The sequence below is a fragment of the Canis aureus genome, chromosome 1, assembly GCF_053574225.1.
Source record: "Canis aureus isolate CA01 chromosome 1, VMU_Caureus_v.1.0, whole genome shotgun sequence".
Taxonomy (NCBI): Eukaryota; Metazoa; Chordata; class Mammalia; order Carnivora; family Canidae; genus Canis; species Canis aureus.
This window is the reverse complement of record NC_135611.1, coordinates 1321557-1333486: the sequence shown is the minus strand read 5'-3', so window position 1 is coordinate 1333486 and position 11930 is coordinate 1321557.

Here is an 11930-nt window from a genome sequence, read left to right as displayed (position 1 = left end):
AAAGCCTCCCACGATCGTTTCTTCAGCACCGTCCCCAAACCTCAGATGCCTGAGCACCCCCACATGGCAGCCGGCATGCCCCTGTGTCACTGGTGCTATCAGGTACTTAATATATTTATTTAAAGTCATATTTACTTAATCATCTGGTTCACTTAGCCTTGTCCTAAGTAAGGAGGGTGGGAGGAACGTCCCCCCTGGCGGTGGCCACCTCCTATCACACTGGGAAGTGGCTGCGGTGCTGGCCTCGGGGAGCCTTCCTCGGGATGAACCCTCCTGGACTCTGAATATCCATACCCCACTGCGCTGCACCCCGCAAAGGGGTGAACTACACGCAGAAGCTCTATAGGAGGAGCTTTTGCAGGAGGATTCAGCAGCACGGAGAACCAGCCCCATCTTCTGTGACAGTAAATCACCTGTGGCGCCACCGTAGGGTCCCTGTCTGTGCTTTGTCTTGGTGACGTTACTTTCTATCCCAGCCACCGGCAGTCTTCAAAACAGAAATGGAATTTTTACTTGTGTGTTTGGAAACCACATCTATGGCTCCTATGAAACAAATTTCCCCAGGATTCTTTTATCTGACAGGCTAGAAAGTCATTTCTTTTTAAGGCTGTTTCTCCCTAAAACGTGCTTCCAAGCCGCAATTACACAGATCTGAGATGTGCAGCTATGCCTTTGCTGTGGCCTCACAGTGGAGCCTGTGGGTGTGGTTAAATTATGATTTTTATTCTAAGGGGAGGCTAAGAAACATCTGCTGCCTGATGGAAACCATGTGTTATTACAAGACACTACGTCAGGCGTTTTAACATGACATATTCCTTACAATTGCACTTACTAAACAGAACACCATTACAGAATTCCCACTAATGTTCTCATCACACACCAACTCAACAGCCTTCCCCTGCAACTCACAGGGGATTGATCAGTGCAATTATTTTGTAAAGGTCTTTGTCAGTGGATTCAAAATAACCAGAAATAGTAATTATTATTATTTAGGATTCAAGTGTTAATTTTCCAGCTGAGATGCAGCCTCAGCCTTCCACAGCTACAGGTGTGGATAAAGTGGAAAATAAAGCCGTGTGCACGGCACGTCTTCTGGGGGAGCACACCAGAGTCTCCCTTTGTCCTGTGAGTGGGGTGCTGCTCCTGCGGACGTGCATCAGAAACACGGCCCCGAGATCCGTAGGGAACCTTCCGCCACCAAGGCCCAGGTCTTCAAGGCCCAGTTCACCTTCCTCAGCTGTAAACCTCAGACAGCCAGGTCGCTCATGGGGCAGACAGGAGTGTCAGCACCCACAGCCCCGGGCCGGCCCTCAGGCTTCCCCACCCAAGCCGCCGAGCTCCACGTCTGAGGTCCGAGAGGGGCACACAGGAAACCAAGCAGGTCTGGGCCAGCTGTCTGGCCACAGGCCCTCAGGGCCACATGGGGCGGCGAGGCCGGAGAAGCTAGCACCCCAAGCTCGGCCTGTCCGGGGCCCACTCAGACATGCAGGCAGCCCGAAACGGCAGCGGCAGTGCTAGGATCTGGATGTCCTGAGCTGGACCGGCCAGGACAAAACAGAGGAGGACTAGCAAAACCAGGGACGGAAGAGGGGGGGGGGGCCCTCTCCTGCCGCGGGACACTGAGGGCCGTACAGGACTGTTAGGGACAGCACTGTGCCAACGAGGATGGAATGCCCACGTCCCCAGAAAGACAAGTGAGCAGAACAAAATCTACATCTTCTGTGTCTCTGTGGAGCCTCGCAGTCCTCCTGGAAACCCAGAGCCTCAGAGGACCCTGCAGGAATCACCCTGACGCCAAAGCCAAACAGAACATTACAGGAAAACTTCACACCAGTGTCTCATGAACACGGACACAAAACCCTTAACAAAACATCAGCAAACTGTATCTAAAGGCATTTAAAGGATTAAAGGAGTGCCTGGTGGCTCCATCGGTTGGGCATCCAACTCTTGACTTTGGTCATGATCTCAGGGTCGTGGGGTTGAGCCCTGCATCGGGCTCCCCGTTCAGAGGGGGTCTGCTTCTCCCTCTCCCCCTGACACTCTGCACTTTCTCTCTACATAAAGAAATAAATCTTTTTAAAAAATCTTTGAAATGATTATAAACCATGACTGATCAGAATTTATCCCAGGAGTGTAGATTGAATCCGAAAATAGGTCCATCAATAGCTGTGGGAAAATATTATTGACAAAATCAAATGTCTACTCAAAAAAATTTTTTGACATTTTATTTATCTGCCAGAGAGAGGGACAGGGAGAGAGAAAGAGCACGCACAGGCAGGGGGAGTGGCAATCTCCCCACTAAGAAGGGAGCCCAATGCAAGGACTCGATCCCAGGACCCCAGGATCATGACCAGGGCTGAAGGCAGACACTCCACCCACTGAGCCACCAGGGTGCCCCTAATCATAGCAGTTTTTGAAGAAGGACTTGAGTTCTTTCCCTCCTAAAACTGTTAACAAGGAAAGAGCATCTGTTCTCACCACTTCTACTGAGCTCCTAGTCTGCACAATGACTACCTCCCCTCAAAGAAAAGAGGGGAATGAGAGAAAGGAGAAGAAATGAAAGCCATAAATACTGAAAAGAACAATAAAACATTTATGGATGACCTGATCATGTTTATAGAATATTCTAAGAATTCTACAAAAGAACAAAACACACAAACCAAAAAGAACTACCAGAACTAATAAGCAAGATTATCTCATCAAGATTGTGGATTACAGGATGATCATGCAAAAGAATCAATCCTATTTTCACATAGTATCAACAACCTGAAAATTAAGAAAACAATTCCATTACCATAGCATCAAAAAAAATAAAATACCTTACATTAAATGTTAACAAAAGAAGTGCAAGATTTGTTCACGTAAAACTACAGAACATCGCTGAGGGGAATTATAGAAGATTTAAATAAGAAACATTCCATGTTCGTAGATGGAAAGAGTCAGTATTGTTTAACTTTCAGCTCCATGCAATCACTACCAAAATCCCAGCATGTTTTTGCAGAAATTGACAGAGCAATCCTATTATTTTTATGGACGAAAAGGACCCAGAATAGTGAAAACAATTCTGAAAGAGAACAAAGTCAGAGAATTTACACCATCGGTTTTCAAGCTCACGCTACAGCTGCCGCAATCAAGATCAGCTGGTGTCGGCATAAGGACAGACATAAAAATCGGTGGCGATTGACTTGAAATTACAGGACATTCATGGTCTACGTGGCAAAATGTAACACAGAACAACATTCTAAAGAGCCGCTGGAGAGAGATTTCTTTCTATTAAGGACCCTCTCAGCCCTATAGTACCTTCCATGTCTATCTCGTGCTAGATTCGAAGCAGGGCATGAACGGACAGCGGCCCCACCCCATCCTCTGTTTCGAATTACACTAAGATGCTCATCCTGGGACCTGTTTTTTTTTTTTTTTTTTTTTTTTTTTTTATAAACTCTCTCCTGTGGCTGTTATGGAAACTTGGTAGTCATGAGGGGAGAAGCAAATTAGAAGGTAATTTGTACATAAATTACATGTGGAATTTATACAGGAAGACTATGTCCTCTAACACAACATTTAACATTTTTTATTATGAAAGTTTTCAAAACATATGCAAAGATCTTGATGTTGCTCTTACTAGTCCCTAAGTATCAGCAGAGAACCTTCTTCACGCCAGCTGCATCTGCCATTCCTTGTGCTGGATTCTGTAGAAATAAATCCCAGGTGCCATATCATTTCATCTCTAGGTATGCCAGCCTATGTCTCTAAGTGATAAGGATTTTTTTTTAAACAAATCATCAAGTAAATCAGCATTAAGCTCCCATAGGAATTATTTTAATAGGGACACCTGGGTGGCTCAGAGGTTGAGCGTCCACCTTTGGCTTGGGGCATGATCCCAGGGTCCTGGAATCAAGTCCCACATCGGCCTCCTGCAGGGAGCCTGCTTCTCCCTCTACCTGTATCTCTGCCTCTCTCTCTGTGTCTCTCATGAATAAATAAAATATTTTTTAAATGAATTATTTTAATAAACAGGAAAAAAAATCCACACATGGACTATCCACATTCAGTCTATAAAGTCTAGAGTTCTTTTTGAAAAGCCTTTTTTACACTCATCTCATGATGTAAAGTCAAATGAGTGCTATGCTTATCTTCCCAAAAATATATCCTTTTCCCATATGCGATGGTGACCAGCCTGTTGCCATTGCCAGGGCAGAGTAAACCCACTGGGCTGCAGGGGGTACATTGGGGCTGTCGGTGTGCTCACCCTATGCGGCACTCGGGGGCTCTAGGGTAACCACTGCGGAGCTGGGAACACTGAGGCTGCCTGCAGGCTCTTGGCCTAGGAGAAAGGCTTACTACCCAGATCTGAACCTGATAAAGCAGGGTTTCAAATGAAAACTTGGGGCTTGGAGAATCAGATTCATTCTAAAGTATGTTTTATTCACACCTGACTTGAAATAATAATTTTAAAAGTTAAGCCTAAGCCATAGGGGCAGTGCAAGCCCCCAGAGCTACATCTCCCTGCCGTGAGGAACACACCTGGGGGGAATCTGAGACCAACCAGGCTCTCTCATCCCCTGGGCTGTCACCAGATCATAATCCATAGATGCTCCTGCGGAACTAACCCCAGACTTTACAGCATCTCCCTCTGCTGGGAAGTATGAACAACAAGAACAAAGAGCAGGAAGCGTCGGGGCCTATTTGCTGCCGCAGTTACCTGGTCGCTCCCAGAAAGGAGCTGCCTGATGCAGTCTGGACTTCCACAGGCCCCGAGCATGGGTCCTGATGCAGACGCTCCCTTCCCGTCAGCTTGTGGGGCTATGATTGACAGTCGAAAGGCAGGTGTGCTAGCCCCTGCCCAGACTGGCATGCACACACCAGCCGCTTTCACCAGCAGCACCTGCCTTCTCCCAGGGGCCACCAGGGCCATTTCCCATCTCCCGGCTATCTGTCCCCTTCCACAATTCACACAGTGTGTACTAGTGGTTCCCTTAAAAAAGAAACAACAACAACAAAAAAAACACAAAACATAAAGGTAGCATGTTCCTTTTAGCCAAAATGCATCTCTTTTCATTGTCCCTCTCTTCTGGAAGAGCCATTCTAGTGCAGTGCTGGGCAGCCAAGCCCAGGGGAGCGTCGGGGTGCAGCCGGAGGCCAGGATGGTCCCAGGGCCCACGCAGTGGATGAGGGGCATGTCTAACTGGCTTGTATCTTATGTGGTGAAGCGCGAGTGTCGTCAAGTTAACCCATCACACAGGATCATCCCATACCCAGGTGCCTCATCTGTCTGCAGGCTCCTTACCTCCCAGAGCCCCAGTCTCCAAGTGGCTGAAAACTCTTCTGTGACAGCGTCTCTCCTTCCCACGCGGGCGCATTCCTGTCTCCACCTTTCACTCAGCCCTTCATTCAAATAGAAGGGACTGGGAGCTGACAGCTCCTCCTGGGCCACAAATGGCCACAACAGGCCAAAAAATAGGCGGGGGAGTTCCCTATTGGTCTCTCTGATCCAGTTAAACACAAAGAAAGAAAAATCAGAAAGGAGACTTCTACTCCAGGCAGGAGGGCCATGGAGACACTATGAAGGGCCGTCACACTACAAAACAATTAGATTCTAAGACTTGATTTTCATGCCAGAACTGGGTTTAAAAGTAGCAGGGGCATCCTGAAGATTCCCAAGCCAGGGAGACCCTACTGAACTGGATCCAGGGCAGGGAAGGAGAGTGGGAAAATACAAAGAGTGGGGTGCCCTCAGGGAACCTGCCAGAATCAGGATGGCTTGGGGTTGTGGAGGTGGGGAGGGTCAGCAGCACAGGTGACTCCAGACCCCTGCCCACAAGGATGTGGTAGTGCCCACCGCAGGCCCTCTGGCTCTGGCCATAGTGATCACCATGTTCCCACAGATGACTGTCAACTGAACACAAGCTCACAAACAGCACCAACCAGGAGAGGAAACCATGTATATGAACTGAGTCAGTAGGAATAACAAACAAAACAGACAAACCCACAATCATATCAATTGTTTAAAGGATCAGACTCAGAATCTTAAAAATTAGGTGTAAACTATTAAGGGAAAAAGACAGAATTACCAAAATAAATGAGCAAGTAAAAGCAGACAATAAATGAACATACATATTTGAAAAATATCCAAATACATCTTTCATTAGTGAAGACTATGATTTTTGAAGCCTCAAAAGATGAGTTAGACAGCAGATTACACACGGACGAAGGGAGGCTAATAAACTGGAGGCACATCAGAAAAAAATGCACCTAGTGCTGAACAGAGACTTGGGAAGAAGGAAAATGTAACAAAGATTGAACAGGTGTTACAGCACAAGAAGGCTTAACAAATACTGATCCATTCAGACTTCCATACAACTAGAAGGGAAGAAGTATTTAAAGACATAATGCGTGAGAACTTCAAGAACTAATGAAAGTAATGAATCTAAAATACATCCTAAACAGAATAAAGGAAAAGAAACTCACCCCTACACTGATGGCAATGAAATGAGAGAACATCAACGACAAAGAGAAGACAGGTCACCTACAAAGTCACAAGGACCAGACTGACAGGCTTTCAACAAAGCAGGGAAACCAGAATCCAACGGGAAACGTCTTCTAACAAAACAGATCTCTGCTGCCTGATGGCTCTATGCTGGCCAATGCTAGCCTTCCTCAACAAGAGCAAAATAAGACGTTCTCAGATAAACAGTTTCCCTCCACCGTAACCTTGGAACCTCCAAGAGAGTGAGCACCAATGCATGAGCAGGCTGCTGATGGGGCGCATGTACATCCACGTGTCATAAGTAAGTGATTACACGAACGTTTTAGATATATGATAGCTAGCCCTTATTTCAACAGTAAGTTTCTTCTCATTGGAATGTTTCTCTTCCTAAAAATTAGTTGTTACTTAAAAAAAAGGAAGACATGAAATATAAGAAAAAATGGTGAGCAAATAAACTGATAAATATACATCAAATAAAAGCAAACATTGTCAACAAATAGTAAGAGTACCTAATTTGGGGATGTAAAAATGCAGAACCAAAATACTGGACAATTTCAGCATGTAAGTCTAGAGAAGTGCCAAGGTATGTATAAGTCCTTTAAGATCTATATATTGTTTGCAAAGAAATCGGAATATTAACTTTACACTAAGTTAGGAATTTCAATGGTGATAAGCAAAAGAATAAAAATGGAGTAAGAAAAAATAAAATAAACAGAAAAGCAGATGTCAATATATCAAATATATCACCAAAGGGGGAGAAGAGATAATAAAGGAGAAAATACACCCCTAGAAACATGAGGTTAAGGGACGCCTGGATGGCTCAGCGGTTAAGCTCTGCTTTCAGCTCAGGGCGTGATCCTGGAGTTTAGGGATACAGTCCCACATGAGACTCCCTGAGGGGAGTCTGCTTCTCCCTCTCCCTCTACCTATGTCTCTGCCTCTCTCTGTGTGTGTCTGTCATGAATAAATAAATAAAATCTTAAAAAAAAGAAACATGAGGTAAATATGAACGTCTTGGACTTGCAGCTGATAGTGTGAGAATAAACCATAGAAGTCTAGCTACATGTTGTTTATAGCATAAATATCTAAATGTAAGGTGCACAAACATTAAAAGTAAAAATGAAGAATATACCAGGCAAATATTTATTAAAAGAAAGTTATGATAGTCATGTTACTTCAGACAAAAACATTTTAAAGGATAAGCATTGTTCAGGGTACAGAGAGAGGGCTCCACACAATGAAAAAGGTTCAACTGATGAAGGATATAAAAATTCTAAATTTGTATTCTTTTAATAACAGCCTCTCACACACACACACACACACACACACACACAAATGCATGCACACATACACAAACCTGCACACAAACATGTACACACATACACAAACACACACATGCACACACACACCGTTAATAAAACTACAGGGAGAGATTGGCAAATTCACAACCATAGAAGAGATTTCAACTTCTCTCTCAACCATTGCTTGGTCAAACAAAAAAATATGTAAACTTAGAAGATTTGAATGACACGTTAGCTTTATTGATTGGGTAGATGTAGAATCCTGAATCAAATAAGGGAAAAATACACATTCTTTTGAAGCACATATTAACCTGATCCTGGAATTATGCCAATTGCATTAAATTTCAAAAAAATTATAACATTCAGATTATGTTATCTGACTATAATGCTATTAATTTAGAAATCAACCATAAAATGATGGGAGAAAAATCCCCATGCATGTGGACATTTTTAAATACACTTCTCAATAACTGATTTGTCAAAGAAAAAGATCATGGTGGGGACGCCTACAGGGCTCAGCAGTTGAATGTCTGCCTTTGGCTCAGGTCATGATCCCAGGGTCCCAGAATTGAGTCCCACATCGGGCTTCCTGCATGGAGCCTGCTTCTCCCTCTCCCTGTGTCTCTGCCTCTCTCTCTGTGTCTCTCATGAATAAATAAATAAAATCTTTAAAAAAACCATGGTGAATACAAAAGAATAACTGCATGATTGACAGTAGGAAGATTGCATATCAAAACGTGAAATGAAGCAGAAGTAATGCTTGAAAGGACATTTATGTCATTGAAGTTTTCCTCAAAAAGGAAATTAAATGAATGAATGAATTCATTAAATTAATGAATTCACCTAAATTAATGAATTTAATATAAAAAACTTTTTGAAAGATTAACAAGTTTAACATCAGCTCACAAAAATCTATTGCATTTTTATATGCCAGCAGCAATCAACTAGAAAAGGTTGGAGTGTTTTCTTTTAAAGTATCATGTAAAAACAGAAGTGTCAGCAAAAAAATAAACTAGGAATAGATCTAACAAAAAATGTGCAAGTCCTAAATGGAGAAAATCATTAAAATCTTATTAGCAGACATTAAAGAGAACCTAAATAAACAGACTGATATACTGAGTTTATGGACGAGACAAACCAAGTCACAAAAATGTCACTTCTCTCTTAATTGATTTACAGACTCCAAACAGGTCAGATCAAAACTCTAACAAGTTTTATCAATAAAACTGACACACTAATTTTAAAATTCATGAAAAAAACAAAGGCCAAAATATCCACAAAACATGTGAAGAAACTTCCCAGATACCATGACTTATTGTGAAGCTATAGAAGTTCAAGGATAGAGCAGAACAGAAAGTTCAAAATAGGCTCGTGCATCTCTAGAGACTTACTGAATTCCAGAGAGGCGTCACAGATCAATGAAAACAGGATAAGCTCTTCCATACACAGGGCTGGAACTGGCTACCCCCGTGGGAAAGACATCTGATCACTGCCTTACACCATATACAAAACATCCATTTCATATTATTTAAAGTCTTAGCTGTGAAAGGCAAAGATTTACAGATTTTAAGAAGTAAAAAAAGGAAGCTATCTTTATAATCCCAGATTAGGCAATGCATTCCTAAAATGAAGAACTGTTCATCAAAAGATTTCATACAGATAATGAAAAGGACAAGGCAAAAATTGATAGATGATGTGGGTAACATATAAACACAGGTAATCAGAAGCCATGAGGAGCTTCTACAAATCAATAAGAAGACAACCCAATAGAAAAATGAGCCATCAACATGAACAGGTAAGTCAGAGAAGATAAAGCATGAAGGGCAAGAAAACAATAGGAACAATGATTTGGGCAGATGGCCATTGGGAGACCACAGATCTTCACCCAGACCTGCAGAGCCACCCAGGGTGCAGTGGAAGTACAAAGTGAGACGGCCATGTGGGAAAGTGGTTTGGTGTTGCCCAGTAAACCTGCACTTGCTGACCCTGGGACAGAGCAGCTCCACCCTCAGACTCTAGCTCAGGGGCACCAGGACACGTGCAGCACTTTTCGTAAGAATCCCAAACCACCCAAAGGTCCATCTGCAAGAGAAGGTTAAATACATCTTGTCAGCTTCCCACATGAGCTATTAAATAGAAGTCATAATGAACAATAAACCCATAAAGTAATATGAATTCTGGATACATAGCGATGAACGAAAAGGCCATTCAGAGACCACAAACTCCCCATATATGTGTGATGCGCTTTTATAAACCTCAAAAGCAAGCATAGCCACACAGTACGTTTGAGCATCCCTCCACATGCATGCAGCAAAGCCCCCATGGAGGCAGCAGAGCACATGCCAAGTTGAGGGGATTAAGGGGGTGGGACGGCAATGGAGAGCGCAGGCAGTCCTAACAGCACTGGTAATGCTGGAGATTGCAGGGTGGCTGATGGGCTCGTTTTAGGGTTAAACACAGATCTCACTGTCTGCTTAATTTAGATAATTTTTAATGGGAGGAGTGAACAGAAAAAGAGAGATCCCACTAAAGGCTGTTAAAGGTTACCCCTGGGTACAAACGAATCCGTGAGGCTCACCTGTGCTTGCCCCCCCGCCTCCCCCCACACTGCCCATTAACCCCACCTCCCTCTGCAAACCCTGCTCAGGCCCCATCCCACTCCCCCCATGGCCACACCTGGCCTGGTTTCTTGTGAACTCTCCTCGGCCTGTGCCACCACTGGCTGCCCTGCCGGCGCCCCCTTCTCTGCCTGCACCCCCTTCCTTGGCGCCCGCTAGGCCACCCTGCTGTCCCTAGAGCCCACATGCCAGCCCTGCCCCCCCACCTACTGGCGGCTCGCCCCTGCACCCTGGCAGCTCCCATCTGGCACGCTCTCGCTCTCGGCGGGGGAGGGGGGACACTCCTGGGGGACATGCTCCCAGGGAACCCACCGGATCTGCACGCACCTCTCCGCCTCCCTTCTGGGGGCGGCTGTGACTCCTCATCTCACTAACCTGCCCAGCAAGTGACACACTGCTGGTTGTAGCTCAGACACTTCAACAACCACTGCCATCCATAGGGACGCCCTGGGGCTGGGGCTCTCTCTGCAGGCCCCCCACCCCCACCCCCACCCCTCAGCTGCCAGCACTGCCTGAGCACAGACCCGAGCACAGGCCAAAGAAGCTGAGACATTTGCCCAAAGGTGCGTGGTAACTACCCACTGCCTGCAAGGGTGGCTCTCCCACCCAGCAAGTAAGCTCGGGCCACTCCAAAACCAACTAAGTCAGGGTTCTTAAGCATCCTAGCCCTGCTCCCTTCTTGCCATACAGGACTCCATCATGGGATCCCCCAGAGCCCCCATCCAGGGTCCTTGTGGGGGATGCCCGTTCCCCTTCTGCCATGATCCTGTTCCCAGTCCTCCCCAGGAAGGGTGAGGCAGGTAGAGAGCAGCCCCTGCTCCTGCCCCAAGAGCTTGGGGGACGTGGACAACTGCAAACACCAGACGGCTCTGGACAATAGGGGGCTGAAAAACAGAAAATCCCAGGGGGTGGAGCTGGTCCTCAGCAAACCGCCCTCTGTGGCCCCTCGGGTCCCTGAGACAGCTAATGAATCGGGAAGCCTGAGCTTAGGGCAAGGGTGGAGAAACCCCGGTGAAGACACCTGGGGGGGGGGGGGGGAGGATGGAAACAGAGAAGCCAGAATGCAGGCTGGCTCTCTTGGGACGCCTGCCTCACGCCCCCCAGGAGGCCCGCACATCCTAGGGGCGAGGCCAGGCCTGGGAGACAAGCTTCCTGGAGCAACAAGGGCCTACATGGGAAGTCTTCCTTCAACAGGCTTGAAAGCAGACACAGACTGAGCCACACTCCCCACTGCCCTGCACCCGCTTCAGTTCTTGGTGGACTGGAGGCCACCAGCCCCTCCCCCACATGCCTACAGAAGGTAGACATGGGCTGTTGGGGCTGCAGACGTCCACATGTGGCGCTAGGAGCTCCCAGGACAGCCCATACGGGCTGCACGTGGTGCCTCTGAGAAGTCCACGCAGGGCACCAGGCCTGGAGACCACATGGGAGGGAGCGAGGGGGAAGAGTGAATCCTGAGGTCCCCCTGGGACACAAGCTGCAGGAGTGCAGAAGACTCTTTGGAACCTCCTGAGACTTCTGGGG